The 18,016-nt window shown below is 30.6% G+C and overlaps 1 protein-coding gene across 3 annotated transcripts in view; it reads right to left on the bottom strand.

Annotated features, from left to right (window-relative positions):
• Tk (tachykinins) overlaps positions 1-16,377 on the bottom strand; it is a 71,445-nt gene extending 55,068 nt beyond the window's left edge. For all 3 annotated transcript variants that reach the window (XM_071717003.1, XM_071717005.1, XM_071717004.1), the window contains exon 1: positions 16,227-16,377. The gene's annotated coding sequence lies outside the window, so the exon portion shown is untranslated. The remainder of the gene's footprint in view (positions 1-16,226) is intronic.
• Between the last annotated feature and the right edge of the window lie 1,639 nt (positions 16,378-18,016).

Raw genomic sequence — 18,016 nt, 5'->3', positions numbered from 1 at the left:
TTGTTCTGCCAAACTGATTGAGTTATAACATCGACTGTCATGATACAAATTTTCTCATATTTAGAGAGGAAAGTACGATTCAACTTGTTATATCTTTTTGAAGATATCTATGGGATAAAGCTTTCTTTCCTATACGCTAAAATTATACACACTTTCCTAAGTCGTAAACGATATACAAGATGCCCCGCTTTTACTTATCGCGACCTTTTAACTCTCGGTGCGTTTTGATTAAGCTTAAAGTTACTCTTGAGAATCTTTCGAGAAAAGGGGGATACAACTTTATATCATCTCAAATATAAATAACTTTCTTAAACATCAATTAGCAAGATATAAAAGTAAAACTTTTTAAGAAAGTTTTATTAATAACATATATGTACAACTGCAATTTGCAGAAACAATATATCGCCCCATAAATTTGCACAAATGCCAGATTCTTCTCACATAATAAATTAATGTTCAGTAATGTTATATCATATTTTTATAATTTCATATTTTGTTTGATTATAAATAATTGTATGACAAATATAAAATCTGTATATCTATTTAATATTTTGCATTTATAAAGGTCTCCGCACAATAAAAAATATAAGGAACAAGGAACAAATATTAGCGATTAGGACTAAAGAATCAAGAATAAAGTTGGATGCACGATAAAAAATACAGGCAACGGAAACAGGAAATAACACAGACAATAGATTTTTAACTTATCGGAAGTCGTGTATTAATGCTACACCAGCTTTATTCCAGATTTCTTATTTCTAATCGCTAATATCTGTTCCTTGTTCCTTATATTTTTCATTGTGCGGGAGCCTTAATTAAGTAATATATATTTTTAATAAGACTTCTTTTCCTTATAGAATTTTATTTAAAGAAGATTTAATGGAAAGTAATTAATTACAACAAGTTTAAAGTTTCCAGTTCTAAATATGTTTATAGCTACCATTAAAATTTTCTAAAATATTAACTTAAAATGTATTAGGATATAAAATTTTATTACATTATATTATTGTATAAAAATATGTAAATTGTTATAATAAATTAAAGTTATATAATTTTATGATATAATAATTATTATACATAATTATAAATTAAAATATTTAGGTGTTAATTAAATGATTAAATTAATTTATATCATTAAACAAATAAATGCACTGCTTTATGATCGACGAATACAAAAGTCTTATTTTTTTAATTACGTTTCTGTGCTTAGGAAGCTAATTAAGTTCAAGCAATAACGGAGTGCTATTCAATTACCGTCGGATTAGCGTCCGGTTAGCTGGCAATGAGAAAACTTGTCTGCTTAGGACGATTACCGCTTAAGAGCGTCCAAATTATATTTACCTCGAGCTTCGTAATCCACGATTTACCGTGAGTAAATTTCTAACGAGCTTCCAATCAGGATCTCATCTTGCTGCAGGATCCCCCTTGGTCACTTTACCTGTTGCGATACACGCGACTGTGAGTTTTAAAAATAAATACGACGGCAACATTCTTACCCATCATTTGTGCATTGTAATTCTGCAATGATAGTTTTAAATACGCAAAGAAAAATTATAATTTATTCCAAAGCATTCCTACACGGAAAAAAAATGAAGTTGTTTCAATTAAACGTCGACGTCACGGGCTGCCACAAGCATATGTAGTTAATTTAATTGGATATTATTGGACCAAATATTTAAATTATTAAAACAATTATTTGATATTTTTTGTTCATTAATATTGATGTTGCATCAATAAATTTTATCTCAATAACACTGATGCTGTTGATACAAAAAATGATGTTGTTGATACATCATTTTTTCCCGTGTATTTCACATAATGGATATAATATTCTCTATAATATTCTTTGTGTACACTTTTCACTTTTTTTTCATATCTGGAGAGATTTTATTTTTTAAATTCAATTTCTTAACACAATTATCTTACCAAGAAAAATCGTCTTTTAAGATTTTTCAAGAAACAACTCGAATGTTTATTATCTGTTTTATGCCTTTATTTGTGTATTATGCCTCATGTAACCCAGAAATGTTGGGCATTTGCCGCGCGTCATAACAACACCCCGCTTGTACTTCATCACACGGTGCGTTGAAATCTCCCTAGCATCACCGTTTTGTACTATAATCAGCTATATCTTTCACGTCAGACGCTCTTCTGTGTGAATACATTTCATAACACATCTAACTTAAGATATATATCATTGATAAAATGTTGAAACCACAATTGTTAAAGTTTACTGATTTCAGTTTGCATTTATAGGATAATGAAATGCCACGTTTCTGACTTTTATTATTATAAATATTAAAAATATAAATTATAAATATATCTTACATTAAAACAAAAATTTCTATGGAAAGAAGAATATGTATACAATAACTAAATTATATTCAAAATTCAACTCTCTTGTAATGAAATTGCAAATAAATTTTAAGAATTTTAATGTACTTTATATAAATTGTGTCTTTTCAAATAATAGCTTTCATCCTTTATTATTAATATATTCTTTTTTTTCTGTACAAATTATTAGAGTCTTTTACATAGAAATTTTAATTCCTAACACGTCTTCTTTACTTTAAAAGTCGATATTATCTACAGGTTAATATAGCCACCCTCGGTCTCGCGGTGCCAACGCAAGTATTCACCTCTTTCTTTTCCTTGTTTCCTTCGTTAACACACAACAGTCACGCGAGCAATCCTACACATCGGCACATATGCAAATATGAGAAACAAGTGCACATCATATTGCGGTCGAATGTGTGACAAGATGATATCATTACGAACGGACGTGATATGAAAGCACGAAGTTTTCCGAGTTCCAGAATTTATTTTGCCAATCTACCCACGGGATACTGATGCACGCTGTGGGATACACGCAAAATAGATCAATGAGGTATTTCCGCTCTACCAGCGTCATGTTTGTCGACGTTGGGATTGCGAGTGCTTGACCGCCGCATATCTTGCATCGCGATGCAACCATATTCGTAGACGTAGCGGAATGCGCCGGTTTCTTAAAGTTATGGCCTCGACGAACGAAAACTTGGAGCGCTATAAGCTTTCCCACGAGAAGGTAGGAAGTAACGCGCGATTATATCTAACGGCCTGAACGCGAAGATCTAAATATGCAAAGCTGTTGCGTGTCGTGAAATACGCGAGAACTTTGAAATCGATAATGCGTCCTCCGCTTTTGTTTATCAAAGTACCACAGAGCCACCACGGAAATTGCCTACTTTCTTGGGAGCGGTTGTTCCGACGATAACAGTCTAGCGAAAACTAAAGCAAAATGACAACGGAAGATTTTATGCATATAAAACGATACATTTATCTGTGATGCATTTATGCCTCCCGAGAGTGTCGCTTATTTTATAAGTACTTTATCACACACTTTATGTAAAATATATAAATATTCTTGTTCATGTAAAAATATATACATTTGATACACATACACGTGCGTGCACATTATATAATTACAATTAAATTATTATTACATGAATTACACGATATTGTATTATACAACAATTCCTTTATCGAACATTCGAATAATATCGTTGCACACTGGTTTTGTAAAAAAAATAGAAAAAATATAGTTTATTAAATTTTACTCACATTTTATCTGTACCTCTTAATTGCAAAATCTGCATTATTATTACATAAAATTTCATTCCAGAACGTTTAGTAACATTCCAAATAGTACAAAAAATTTCATAATTCCTGATGCATTATAAATGCCGTTTTCGTTTTTACATTTGTTGCAAAAAAAGGCATGGCTTAGTTATGATTACGTAAAATACGAATTATATTTAATAAAATAGAAATATAAAAATTTAATAAAATAAAAAATAATTCTGGATAATACATCTTTATACATTAATAATAATTTAATAAAAAGTAATAATTTAAAAAAGCTTCTTTTTATTTTCTACTACATGCAGAAAAAATAGACTATTATATTTTCATTTAATTTATTTTTATTTAAATTAATTAATTTTTTTCCTGTAATTATTAGCGGAATATATCAAACGCAATTATTTCTCTATTCTGTTAAAGCAACGCTTTCATTCTCTCTTCGCGTTACAATCCTTCTTTTTCATAATATCATTGCCATTCAATACGAGACAACTAATGTTATATTCTCTCATATTTGTCCCAAGAAAAACATGCCCGTTTTTTCTTTCTCTTCTTCTCACGAGCGTGATTTATGAAATTTTCGTGCGAATCCTCCCAGGACCTACCTTCGTCACATCGTGAGATATTTATCTGACGGTTGTGTACCTTGTAAGAATATACAAACACCTAAACCGTATCTGGCGTACTGAGATTTTAAATGTTCTTTAAATTGTCTTGCCGCAGGGAGACGGATTTTATCTTCAGTATTCCCATCTGCGATCGCTGTATATTCGCTGATATTGAAGAAAGAGACAAACTCGATATGCATGCACGAAACACTTGATAAACCACAATTTTTCATATCGACCTTTTTACAGATCAAGTAAAAATCTCAGAATAAAAGTGATACGCGCAAATACCGTAGCGATTTTGAAATCCACTTACTGTCCGCTATCTCTTTAGTACGCTGTCCAATATAACATGCAACGTAAAGCAGCAGATGCGACATAATGTAATTGGAAAATAGCACGCTTCGTTGCGAATGACCGCGCCACAAATGTGACGCGTGAAACATCTCGCACAACTATTAATAATTATTTAACAATTGCGGTCAATGCAATAGGACTTACGTGTTTAATAGTTTATTGTAGAACACATACGTGTTCTATAATGCGGAAAATTGATTAAACAGAATTGTATGCATATCGAATTAAGTGATCATATACTTTGTTCTACTCCGATTATTGCTTTACGTGCATTTGATAAATTTTGTTAATTTATAATTTAAAATAACAACTAACCACATGCTTATTCTAAGTCAAAAATACAATCGATACTATAATAACAGATTTCAACGGTTTGGTTCTTTAAGTGGAATCTTTACGTAAAACGTTTTATCATTAAAAATCCTGTAATGATATAATATTGCTCAACTATGCATATCCCCGTACGCAATGCAAAATGTGAAGCAAGCTCAACAAGTGTACTACTAGTTTTCCTTTGTTCCTCGGAGCCTGCTTAAACGTCAAACTTTTTATGTCGCGCGATATTTCACCGTTTCTCACATTTTAAAATAGATATTAAAATTAACTCCGTTATGCCATTCGTTGAAAACATATGATTCATCGAACATGGAACTTTCTATTATTAAACATGCATTCCAAAAATTGCCTTGGAAAATGCATCAAACTGTAAAAATTTCATCTTGAAGCATATGTAATATATAATGGTATAAAATTCGCAACCACGGTTACAAATTAAATATCTTAGCACAACACACAATCAAAACTCAAATTAAATTTCTCTATAATTTAATTCAATTTAAAATCACGTTTAAAAAATAAAATTTATTATTTATCAAAATTATTTAAATGTATTTGCTAAATAATAACTTCTTCAATTTTTAATTTTTAATTTTTAATTTTAAGTAATTTAATTCAAGATTTTGTAAAGAAATAAAAAGACTGAAGATATTATCCTAAATAAAAAAAAGATTGAAAGAGAAAGTATGATAGCGTAAAGTAATCTATAGTATTTATATGATTGTATGGTAATTATATGTATGGTTATATATAATGGTATTGTAATTTATATAATTATCGTCGCACATTAAAATACCTTTATGCAAATTTCACAATAAAACGAAAAAACATGATCTTATAGAAGAAAATGTTTCATATATGTTTATTAATCTTGTGCTTACGTAAAGTAACGGAGATTGTAGGACAAGAACATTAGCAAGCAAGTAGTACGAGCGTATATGTGTCAGACATACTGATTATACGCGCGGCATCCAAAAATTAGTAATTTTATATATTGACAAGTAATTTTATATATTGCAATTGCAAGAGTAATTTTTGCAAAAAAAACAACGATTAATTAATATCTTAATTTTATTACTGATGTTTCGCGATTCTCATCAAGTTCGGTATAAGCGTTATATCGCAACGGAAAATTTTAATTAACTGCCCATCTTTACGCTCAGAACGTGATTAGCATTTTCTGTACTTTTTAATCAGATTAATTAACTTGTACGAATCCATCCAATTAGCTCTTGCTGTGACCAATTTGCAACATAACTGGAGATTATTGCATTACGAAATATTCCCGCATGGCATGACAACAACATGACAGTCTATCGTAATATATTCACAACAAATGGAAATATTTAACGAATTTATTAGATAAAAACTAGCGAGGGGAAAGTAATATACCTCGAGAATTTTTATTATCTAATTGTCTCATAATTTGCTTTAACGGAATTTTAATTTAATGTCTTGTTACAGATGTAATATCAAAGACTGAACACATGTGGATGACGTCGCGCGTCATCGAAAATTTTCGCTAAAAAGAGATTAATTGCAAATTGGGTCAGGAGTAAGGTAGGAAGAATAATTTCGCCAAAGAGCTTTATTGATATATAAAGCCGATAAAATCTAGCATATTTGCACAAAGAAATAGCCCCACGAAAACTTTCAGATGCAGAAAGGTACGTCGTAGCAGGAGAAATCGACAAGGCATTTGTCATCGCTGAATAACTCAATATATTTGCGTTCGACAGCATAAAATTGCGAATTGAGCCTAGCTATATTCGAACAAATGGACAAATTTAATCTACAAACTTGCTGTAATACGTAGTGTTTACGCAAAATAAGCGGATACCGCAGTATATCCAACCAATGGATTTAACTTTGACATTTATTGATATTTTGCGTTCTGTGGTTATAAATATGATACCTATAGATAAGTAATCTCTTGTGCGCACGAGGAAATAGCAATTTGTAAATTTATCTGGTGATAGACATATTTTTTGTTTTTTGGTTTTTTTGTTTCTTTTTTAAAATTTAATTAAGCTCAAATTTTCTATACAAAAGTTAGATTGAAGGTCCACGGAAATCAACGCTAATCCACGAATATAGGATAGATGTGGGTGTTTTGCAGCTCTTGTAACGAACGTTTCCCCGCAATACCACACATCCGTGTCGGTTTGAACAGAGGATAATACAAATGACAGTAAACCTCCCATATAACATGGGTTTATATAACACGGACTCGTATAACATGACAGAAAAATTTCAATATTTGTTTGTTTTAAAGTAAAATAAAAAATAATATTTTATCGTTTTATTTTTAATATTTTTTTTAAATTTTTTATAATAAATCTTACATTTTTTATAAATATGTGTTTCTAATTACATGTTTATAAATATATGCATACATAAATTATATATGTATATATATAATATAATCTTATGTGACTGTATAACACAGATTCATATAGCACGGGACGCATCCCCTGTGTTATATGAGGATTTACTGTATTTTAAACAGAGGACACTCTGACATATTGTCCAATTATCAAATCTCTATTAAATGATTTAATTATAGAATGGCATTTGTTAAAATTAAATATTGCGAGATAATCAACCATCACGATACGAAAAAATGCGAATCATGTGTCGATAAAACATTAATAGTAAACACTCTTTCGCAAAAAATTACAATCCCGAATTGTCCATTAAATGTAAAAATATTTCCTTGTGTCACAATATTGTACAATATACCATTTTGTTTACTCGAACTGGAGTATGAAATAAAAGCAAATTAAAATTAAAGAGTCAATTTGCAACATCATGAAGATTTCGAACAAACCGCATTATACGATGCAGAAGCTCGATACAAACATTTACATATTGCTGGTATAAATGATAAATTTCGTACGTTAGCGGAAGTTTTGTTAAAGATTAAATAACGTAACATACAAACTTTGTCCGTAATAAACAGTAGAGACGCTGTAGCGCGCAACTTTAATATCCCTGAACTTTAATTAATTAATAAAATATGGCCTCAATATCTTAAATATAAAGATTATTATTAAGATATATTATTGAATCCAATTAGAATTTTAAAATTAAAGTAACGTAATTACGTACAAACATGTATTTAATTATCTTCTTAAAATAATGTGTTTAGTTAAATAAGATGGTCTAGCGTGTCTTGGAGATATTATTGCATAAATAATAGCAAAATCTACGATTATTTTGATTCACCTATTTCTCCGAGGGAGTAGAACGATGTAATCAACTGATAAGACAATTCTCGTACACGAGAGAGACAAGTAGTCACTCTACGAATAATTTATTATTATCGTGTAGCCATTTGTCATGTCGTCAGATTGTAAAAGTAAGATATATGTATATAGCAGAAAGAAATCAGAAGATTCTACCAGTAAAGGTAAGGAAAGTAATCTCGATCGCGTAGAGCTATATCTACACGGTTTGCGTACATTCACCAATGTACATGTAGAACACATTAATTTCAAATCACAAAACACATAAAAGAAAAGAAAATAGGACACATTTGTCGATTTCGACTTTATTTCGTTGTACGTTACAAATGTCAAAATAATTTTAATAATAAAGATAATTCGCAATTGAGACTGAGCAGATATTATAAACATCAATTATAGATTTAAAATAATAAATGTAACATAAAAATAATTTATGTGTTTTACATATATGTATAACTGCTATAAAAATTTAATAATTTATATAGTAAAGAATATATATGTCAATATATGTATAAATGTATTAATTTTGCTATTCTCTATTTATTGGTTCCATGTTTAATCTCTGCTATTCCCGTTGGATTAAATATTATTGATTTCGATTTATATTTAAGATACACTCTGCTAAGTAGACATGAATTTGTGTCGCGAGCAATTTTCAATCGAAAACCTTTGTCTAAGCTATAATATATGTATGTACGAATTATTAAAAACTAACAATAAGCAGAATTATAAAAATTACAAAAAGGAGTTATAAACCAAAGAGGAGTACGCATATCTATCTCTTTAATTAAAACACTCCATTTCATATCCTTTTACATTTAAATAAACCTTTTTTTAATCAGAAATAAATATATATGTATAGAGAAGTGTAGGTATAAGATGAATGTGTGCTTATTTTTTTATTTATGTGTGTATATGTTAATTCAGCTGAATTAATATTTAATTAATATTATTAAGCAATCTTTATATTAAGATTTCCACGTATTAATTTGTAAAATTGCATGTTATTCTTTATTATATTTTAGCAGAGTTAATTTTATTTAATTAAAATTAAATTATTTAATTTAAATTAAAAATAAAGTATAAGCTATAAAAATATTAGAATAGATTGTTGGTTCAAGTAACCACTTAAATTTTAATCAACTAGCTTTTTTTCTACAAAATCTGAAATATACAGCAATTATAACAAGGGAAATAGGCTCTATATGTCGGTTTGGAAATGCCCGCGTATTAATTCATGCATATGTATGTAAACGTGACGATTCTCGTTCTGTTCATCGTTTCGCTATTCCTCCGTATGCAATTTCGGAAACCAGTAAACAAGATTTCGAAATATTATTTCCGTTTTGGAAAGTTTAATCGGATGATAGAGTATTATAATGCGCTTAGGAATGCAAAGTTATTTTCATTCCATTGTTCGAGATACGCAACCTGCGGTTATGGACTCGATGGACACGGATATCCCATGCCAAAATGAGGTGCTCAGATAATTTGATTTGTCAGTGATTATCATTAATAGCTTGTTAACTGGTGGGTATATATTGTAAAATATTATTTTATCGAAAAAGAAGAGAGAGAGAGAGAGAGAGAGAGAGAGAGAGAGAGAGAGAGAGAGAGAGAGAGAGAGAGAGAGAGAGAGAGAGAGAGAGAGAGAGAGAGAGAGAGAGAGAGAGAGAGAGAGAGAGAGAGAGATCAAGTGTTGTGCTTTGAAAAATTTCAATATCGTGAAATTATACCATCCGAATTATTTTATGACTTAAAGGTAAAAAAAGATAACTGTATACAAAGACTCTTGTAAGACTAAAAATTAGTTTACTTATAACATTTATAAGGGAGTATTTATTCTGTATACTTATATATACAATATATATGCAAAAAAGAGTATATAAAGGGAACATTATTTAATTTATTATTAGACTATTTAATTAATCACAATCTTAATTAGGCTCAATCCTGATGAAGATTACTAATCTCTCATGAGTAGGAGCTCCGGAAATTGAGTCTATAATTCGCTATTCCCTTGCATTCCTTTTCTTATTCTTATCGTTCCCTAAGTTGTAATCTCTTTGGTAAGACGCTCTCAAAACTCATCCAATCGTCTTTCCGCGTGTCCCATTTTCTATGCAAATACTATAATGAGAGAATGTATATAGGAAAGAATGTATATAAAACAACTAATGTAATTATTTTCTTTCTCGTCAAATCACATGCACATTGCAGTGATAATAAAATATTAATTGAATTATATTTTATAATTTTACTTTAAAGTATTATTTGTCCTACTAATAATCGAGATATGAGATAAGAAAAAGAAGCAAAGGAGTAAGAGTTGTATGAGATTAATTCTGGAAACTATAAAATTCCATAAGATATAACTTTTGTATACGCAGATATAATATTATAATATCTATAATTTTCTATAGTTACTTTATAGCATTGCAAAATAAAGGGACATTAATAGGTTATAGACCATGATTTCTCAACTGAATTACGATCGAGCTGAAAATAACATTTGCCAATTTATCCTCATGAATATGGAAATTTGCAAATTTCATTAGCGTTGCGGTTGATTACAGTTTGACATTATTTTAATAAATTTATTTTTACAACAAATCGGATAATTGAAATTATTAATTATTGGAGAATGTCATAGCAAAAGATTCTATATCAAATGTTTTACTTCAGAGATTAACATTGTATAAATTTTAAAGATAAGCATCCTGTACTTCTAGGAAACGTTTAATAATAAATTGTAATCTTAATTTGAAATTGTTCCTAATTTTAATTTAAAAAATTGTTAAACTATTCTAAATATTATATAAACAATCAGAAGTGATCTTTTTTCTCGCCAATAATGATTAACAAAGGAGGCGGTTTAATTCAATCTAACTGGCCATTTATTAATGTACAGGATGTTTCCAAATATGTGAGAAGCATTGCAGTGATGGATTCAGGATACAAAAACAATAAAAAAAGTTTACATAAACATGTGTCCTATTTGACCTTGTTGACGAGTTACAGTCATGTTTGTACTCCAGTAATGTGGAGTTGCTTAACGTTACAGATGCTTGAAATGGCCACATTCGGTTTGTATTTGTAAACAATGCTCAATATCTCCGCAATATTTCCCGACCTTGTTGATTTCACACATTCTATTGATTGAGTTTACTCACTTCAGTTCGTTCTCTTGCTTCTATTTAGAAGCACCTAATAATTTACTCAATAGAATGTATAAAATCGAAAAGTATATTCTGGAGATATATTGAGCACTGTTTATAAATACAAACCGAAAATGACCATTTCGAGCACCTCCTATGAAGGTAAGCAGCTGTAAATTACTAAAGCACAAAAATGGCTATAACTCGAAAACAAGATCAAATAGGACATATGTTTATATAAACTTTTTTCATTGTTTTTGTGTCCTGAATCTACCACCGCAATACTTCCCACATATTTAGAAACACCCTATATATTTTCAAATACATAACGTTTCGACAATGGTTTGCGGTCCTTATCAAGTGTATATATATCAAGTGCACTCTTGATAAGGACCACAAACCATGGTCGAAACGTGTATGACGTTGAGAATATATATTATTAAATGGCCAGTTGAATCGAATCAAACTGTCTCCTTTGTTATATAAACAAATTGTGCCAAATATTTGCTAATGTAAAATATTTGCTGAAGATATGAAAACGTTATTTATTATTAAAATATTATTTCTCATCAAGTCGTGATTACTGCAATATTTGCAGATCACACAGATCGCGAGCGCGATTGCCTAATCAAATAATTAAAACGATTGACCATAAGGGAATATATCATAGTCCGCACATTGCATAAGAATTAGCTGGATAATGAAACGTTTGAATAAATTATAAGTTTTCGCGCCGATTAATCTTCTGACTTAATTAGATTACCTGGAGGAATTATTGCAAGAGATTGCATTATACAAAACTTGCTAATTACTTTCATGATTTCTGCACACATGGGAATGCCCTTTGCCCGAGTAAATTATATACACGATCACTGTCAATTTAAACTTGTGGAACGGCCCCCAGCTAGGGACCTCGTTTCAACAACATATACTATATCTAAGTAAGACAATAACGTAAACTAATTATACTCCTAATAATTAGAGACTGATACTTGACCAGCACAATATCAATATAAAACAATTATAATAATGTCATTTAATTCTCTTAGGAAACTTTGGCTGTATTCCGATATTTACTGTCAGCAACTGTCAGTACTGAAAATCTATAGTATACACATGACGTAAAATATAGAAAAATATAGATTTTTAGATTTTTAGATTTTACTGACAGTGAATATCAGAATGCAGCCTTCATTAAATACAAAATGTAAATTAAGAAAACTAGTAAATTTATTTATTTAATATAAAAAAGAACGTTGCATCTCTCTTGTCGTTTTTTTTAAGCACTCAAAAGTGCTTTTAATAGAATCAATCATACTCACACATAATTACGATCTAAACTAAATAAAGAATGTGCAAACTAGCTTTCGGGTATTTTTCTTGCGCGAAGTACGGCGAAGAACATCAAAGAATCTTAATCCTTTGCACTCTGTAATAAATTCGCTATTTTATTTCAACAACTCGATAATTAAATAAAATCCTTTATTTTTAAAAACATTGAATTTCATTATAATACGTCGTCATGTTTAAAGATTTAATAACATAAAAAATACGTTAAACTTTTAGAAATATCCATGTCAAACATAGCTCCACATTCAAGTTACTGGAATAAAATGTGATATCGAGTATAGCTTGACTTCCGAGTAAAGGATTAACGCTACAATAGTGAAATCGAAATAACGATTATTCTGTCGCCAATATCCTGAAAGATTTCTCACGAAATCCCAGACAGAGGGAACTTCACCACGAGTAAAAATTTTCACCACGGAGAAATATCGTGGTTTGTACATGCGAGACCAGCGAGAGAGAGCGAGTTTAACCGTCGATTTTCGAACCGATAAAAACATGAGAAAGGTCCGCGGAATGGACAAGCACGATGGAATTTAAAAAGTTGCTCCACGTCCCGGGGCATACTCCCACTCGATAGAAACTTCGGCACTTATACTCGCGTCCACGTCCCGTAGAGTTCAATAAATACGATGTTCGTCCCCTCGGAGCACATCGGCTTGTTATAGTGGATGACTGTGTTTCGCGCTAACGAGCGACGGGTAGCGGAGTTAGCTCGGTGACGTGAAGTATGCTTCATCGGCGTTGGTGTAAGCCGCATTTGAAACGGCCGCAGGAGAATAGGTAGGTATCGCTGTCGTAAAACATCGGGAATTAAGATTGTCTCCGCGCGAGATTCCCATTCTCCGAACTAAGCCACATTCCGGCTGACGTTTCTCAAAATTGCTTTCGATCGCCCCTCATGCCATGCCGTACAGAAAATAGAATTGACCGGCATATGCCTCTTACAATTCAACACTCTTTCCGCATTTTTATTTTCTGCTTTTATAGAAATAAAGAAATTATTCTGCAAAAAAATATTGTGATATTTGCGTGTTGCATATGATAGATAAGCAGCTTTTAGAACAGCTTCTTGCAGTTTACAGAATTAAGTTGGATTTGTAAAATACAAATAATAATATTTCAAATAATATTTCAAATATTAAAGATTAAAAAATATAAAAAACTGAAACTAATAAATTACAATAATTATTAAATTGCAAACAAATAAAAGCTTCCAAAAACTCGTAAATTAATTTTCTAAATTCTTACTTCAAAATAAATGTTCTTATTGTGAAATATGGAAAATGCAAATTTCTAAAAAAATACTAGTCGAAAATATTTTGTTATTATCTTTTTGTCGTCTAAAAGTCATACGTTAATTGAAAAACAGTATTTGCATTAAAATGTTACAGAATAGCGGCTAGAAAGGTAGAAAATATTGATGCAGAAAACAGGAAATGGTATGTCAATGCGCAAGAAATCACAGAATAAAGAATAAAGGCCAGATATTAAATAAAAATGTTTAATACATTGAAATCTTGTTGCTCGTATTTTGTTTTTAACCAATAATCCAAAGCAGTTGCATTCTTTCTTTTATCTTTTTTTCTTTATGTGTGAAATATTATTAATAAATATAAATTTTAATAATAATTTTTTTAAATATATTTAATATTAGTGTTTTTTAAATTTAATGTTAAATATTTTTATAATCGAAATATTGTTAAACTGAAGTTTATGAACGGATGTTAATTATTTTCAGAAAAAAAATAATTTGAGTCAATTGTTATCGATGTATGCGCGGCAGAATTATTAAAAAAAATTGTTTAACCGTAAGAATTGTTTTAGTCTTTTTTTATTTGCTATGACATTATGTTATTATATTATACCTTTTATCACATGTTAAAGTTTGATAAAATATATAATTAAAGAACTTACGCGTTTTGCATTTTTGTTATGTGCATATCTTCCAACATAAAATGGTATAAAGCACTCAAATTTTGTCACGTAATGCTCTTAGTCTATAATATACTTCTAAAGTAACGTTATTTGCACGTTGCATGACATGTATTAACAAATTGTAGTTAAATCGTAAAAAACGTATTAATGTCGAATAAATGTAGTGCTTTTAATCAGTTTTATAAAAAAAGAGAATCTGTTTCTATCATATAAGGCTACACATATTACATCGGAAGCCTGTTGCTTCTATGATATAATCGAACATTGGCACGGAACTTGCCCGACGACCCTTGTCTGCGGACTAAACGACTGATGTTGGATTAAATTTGCACAAAGCTGAGTTAAGAGGATCATAGATTCCTGTCGTTACAACAAAGTATAGTTTGTACATACGTATAACTGAATATTTGAAAACAAAAAGCTTTTGCAGTTTATTCCACTCTTCAAAAATGACATGACTCAAATAATATTTATAATAATATGAATAATTTCTACCGAACTAATACAAGCTATTACCTCACAATTAGCAAAAAAAACCGTTTATCCTTTTATTACAAGATGTAATAAAATATTTGAAATGGAAATTGACACGACATAATTTTCACAGTAGAAAGAGTGTTCAAATATTTTCTTTATAAATGTCTTAAGCAGATCTAAGCATTATGCTAAAAGACTACAATTATATTTGCACATATATTAGTTTCAAGAGTTTTACTCGGATTAAATCATTTATATGTAAGTTATCTACCTTATATTTTATTAATCTTATTATTTCCTTTGTTCTATGACTTTCTTTACGTAACAGATAATTAACTATGACTTTCTTTACGTAACATAAAGTTTACGTAACAGATAATTAACTTTTCGTGAAAGATCTTCAGGCAGTTTTGTCTTATTAACCGTATGTACATTTTGTAAAGTTTATCAGTATAATGGCCAAATTTATAAGATACACGCAACGTATAAACTCTTAATCTGCGAAAAGCAGCCAAATTAAGGGCTTTAAGAAAGGTAATATTAAATTCATGCTATACTCACTCGACTCTTGATCTTACGAAAAGGCTAACAAATTTACTCTATCATAATTTATTCAATAATGAAGATCATTATCTTTGCAATTCCTTGTTTTAAATTAATTCTGTTTAAAGGAGATTGAAACCATTTCTTTTTAACTCTAAAGATATAATTTTCTATAACATAAATATGGTCACAACTACCAATAATTTAAGCATTTTTTTATATATCTGTAAAACAGAATATATTTTTTATTTGAACAATTTCTGTCTTTATTAAAATATAAGTCTTACCATTTTCAAGTACGAGTGAACATTATTTAGGTTGCCACAAGTTTAAGATTCATAAGAAGCACAATTTTTATACTTTTTTTCACTTTTTAAGCCATAAATTGTAAATTTTATGAAAAAAATAAAAAAAAACGCTAATAATTGATTAATTCTATAAACCATATTTTTAAAAAATTAATTATCATTAATTTTTAATCACTATAGCATTTCTTTTTATTCTTTTCATAAATCTTCTTCCATTTCTTATTAACAATTTCTTATTTACAATACACTAAGAAATGTATCTGTAAATTAAAAATTAAAACTTACCTTTCGGAAGTAAGACCGGAGACTTCAGGGCGATGTAACAGTTAGATCAGAAGGAGCTTGACGATCCGTCTTCAAGTTCGGCAATCCTCAATATCTCAAAGTGAGAGACCTGCTCGGTATGGCGAATACCAGTCGACTGACTGAATCCAAAGCTCCGCGTGGTTGAAGTTATACGTAACGCTAGCGGCGCGGTGACGTCACGGGGCACAAAGACCAATCAGAGGGCTGAGCTTGCACCCCGAACAGGGGTAGAACGGCCCCCACCGATCGGTTTAAAGAGAGCCTGCACCTGGACATGAACGGCGATCGTCTGTTCTCCTTTTATCGCGCGCGATCCCCCCTTTTTGCTCACTTCCTCGACCGCGTACTTCGCCCACGTGAAAAATGTTCAATTGTGACGTCGATGACGTGCCCTCGCACCTTGGTGAATGGGAAGGTGTTATAAGATCGCCGTTATTAAACGGATGGCGCAATATCGCGTTTGGTACGTATGACGAGTTCACTTACTTCGCTGACCAACCATGACCTCGCAGTTTACGCCTCGATTGGTGGTCATCGCCTGACTTGCCTAAAAAATGGGGCGAGTCGATACTTGTAACCCTTTCGCGAAATAAACGAACATGAATTAAAGATGCGTTCTGTTATTACCTTGTGTAATGAAAGGTGGTTAATATGGAACTAAAGCAATCGATGATTTATGTATTAAAACGTAACTTTTACACTCGAAAAAAACTACTTTCTTCCATACTTTAACATAAGTCTTTTCTTTAAGCCTTCCGGACAAAAAAGAAAGATAAAATAATATTTTCTTTTTTTTTAAACAGTACCTATCTTTAACATTTGCAGTAAAGAAATGTCATTTGACCAGGAAGACCTTTAAAAACTGGTTTTTATATTGCGAATTCAAAATTAAAGAAATAAGTACTTGAATATACACAGTTTTCTCTTTTTCTTCTGCTAGCACAATTTAAGAATATAATGAAAAGCATAGTAAGTATAACATAAAACATATTTAAGATTACATTTCTTCACGTTTTAATTCACTTAAGATTGCTTGCAACCAAAAGATAAATGTCATTATATTTCAAAAGACATTCTAGAATATGTCCACGTAAAAAAACATTTAACGTTATTAATACTTCGCACATAAAATTATATACACAAGAGTGATCATGATGTAACAGGACATGAAGCAGATACTATAAAAAAAAACCACTATAAAGGAGCACAGTTTTTATAGTAAAAGTCGCAATCATTATAATGTCCCTATAAAAGCCTGCCGGCATCATTAAGTTCGGCAGTTGTTCCAAAACGCGAAACGTCGTAATGTCCCTTTTTCTATCAACCAGAATACATTAAGCAACCGAGCTGTGCATTATTCTCGGTATTACCGTCCGAGAGAACCTGAATCATTTATCAAGAGAGACGGCATATCCAGAGAGAGAGATGCTATTCTCACCTTCGCATATTAAACCTCGAGCTATCATCAGGCACACCTTTTGTGTAATATAAGTTAATAGTCAATTAAAGCGGGGAAATCAGTCAAGACAATTAATTAAACGTTTCAATTTCTGATAATGATACGAGATCGACAGGGAAATATGTAACAGTTTTATGTGTAATGTCTTCATAATATTAGTTAGGAATCGGGATATAGACACTGTTAGTGCGGAGACGTAATTCTCACCCGAGGAAATAGACGTGATAACCGAATTAGAACCCCCAAAACGCGCTAATCGCTTTTTATCTGTGATCTCGGAAGATTGTAATCTTTATGGAGATTCATGGAA

The sequence above is a fragment of the Temnothorax nylanderi genome, unplaced genomic scaffold (genome assembly GCF_030848795.1).
Source record: "Temnothorax nylanderi isolate EJ_2023f unplaced genomic scaffold, tnyl_v1.0 TNYL_tig0200_pilon, whole genome shotgun sequence".
Classification (NCBI taxonomy): Eukaryota; Metazoa; Arthropoda; class Insecta; order Hymenoptera; family Formicidae; genus Temnothorax; species Temnothorax nylanderi.
Note: the sequence above shows the minus strand (reverse complement) of the source record. Positions and strands in the feature narration are given on the sequence as shown.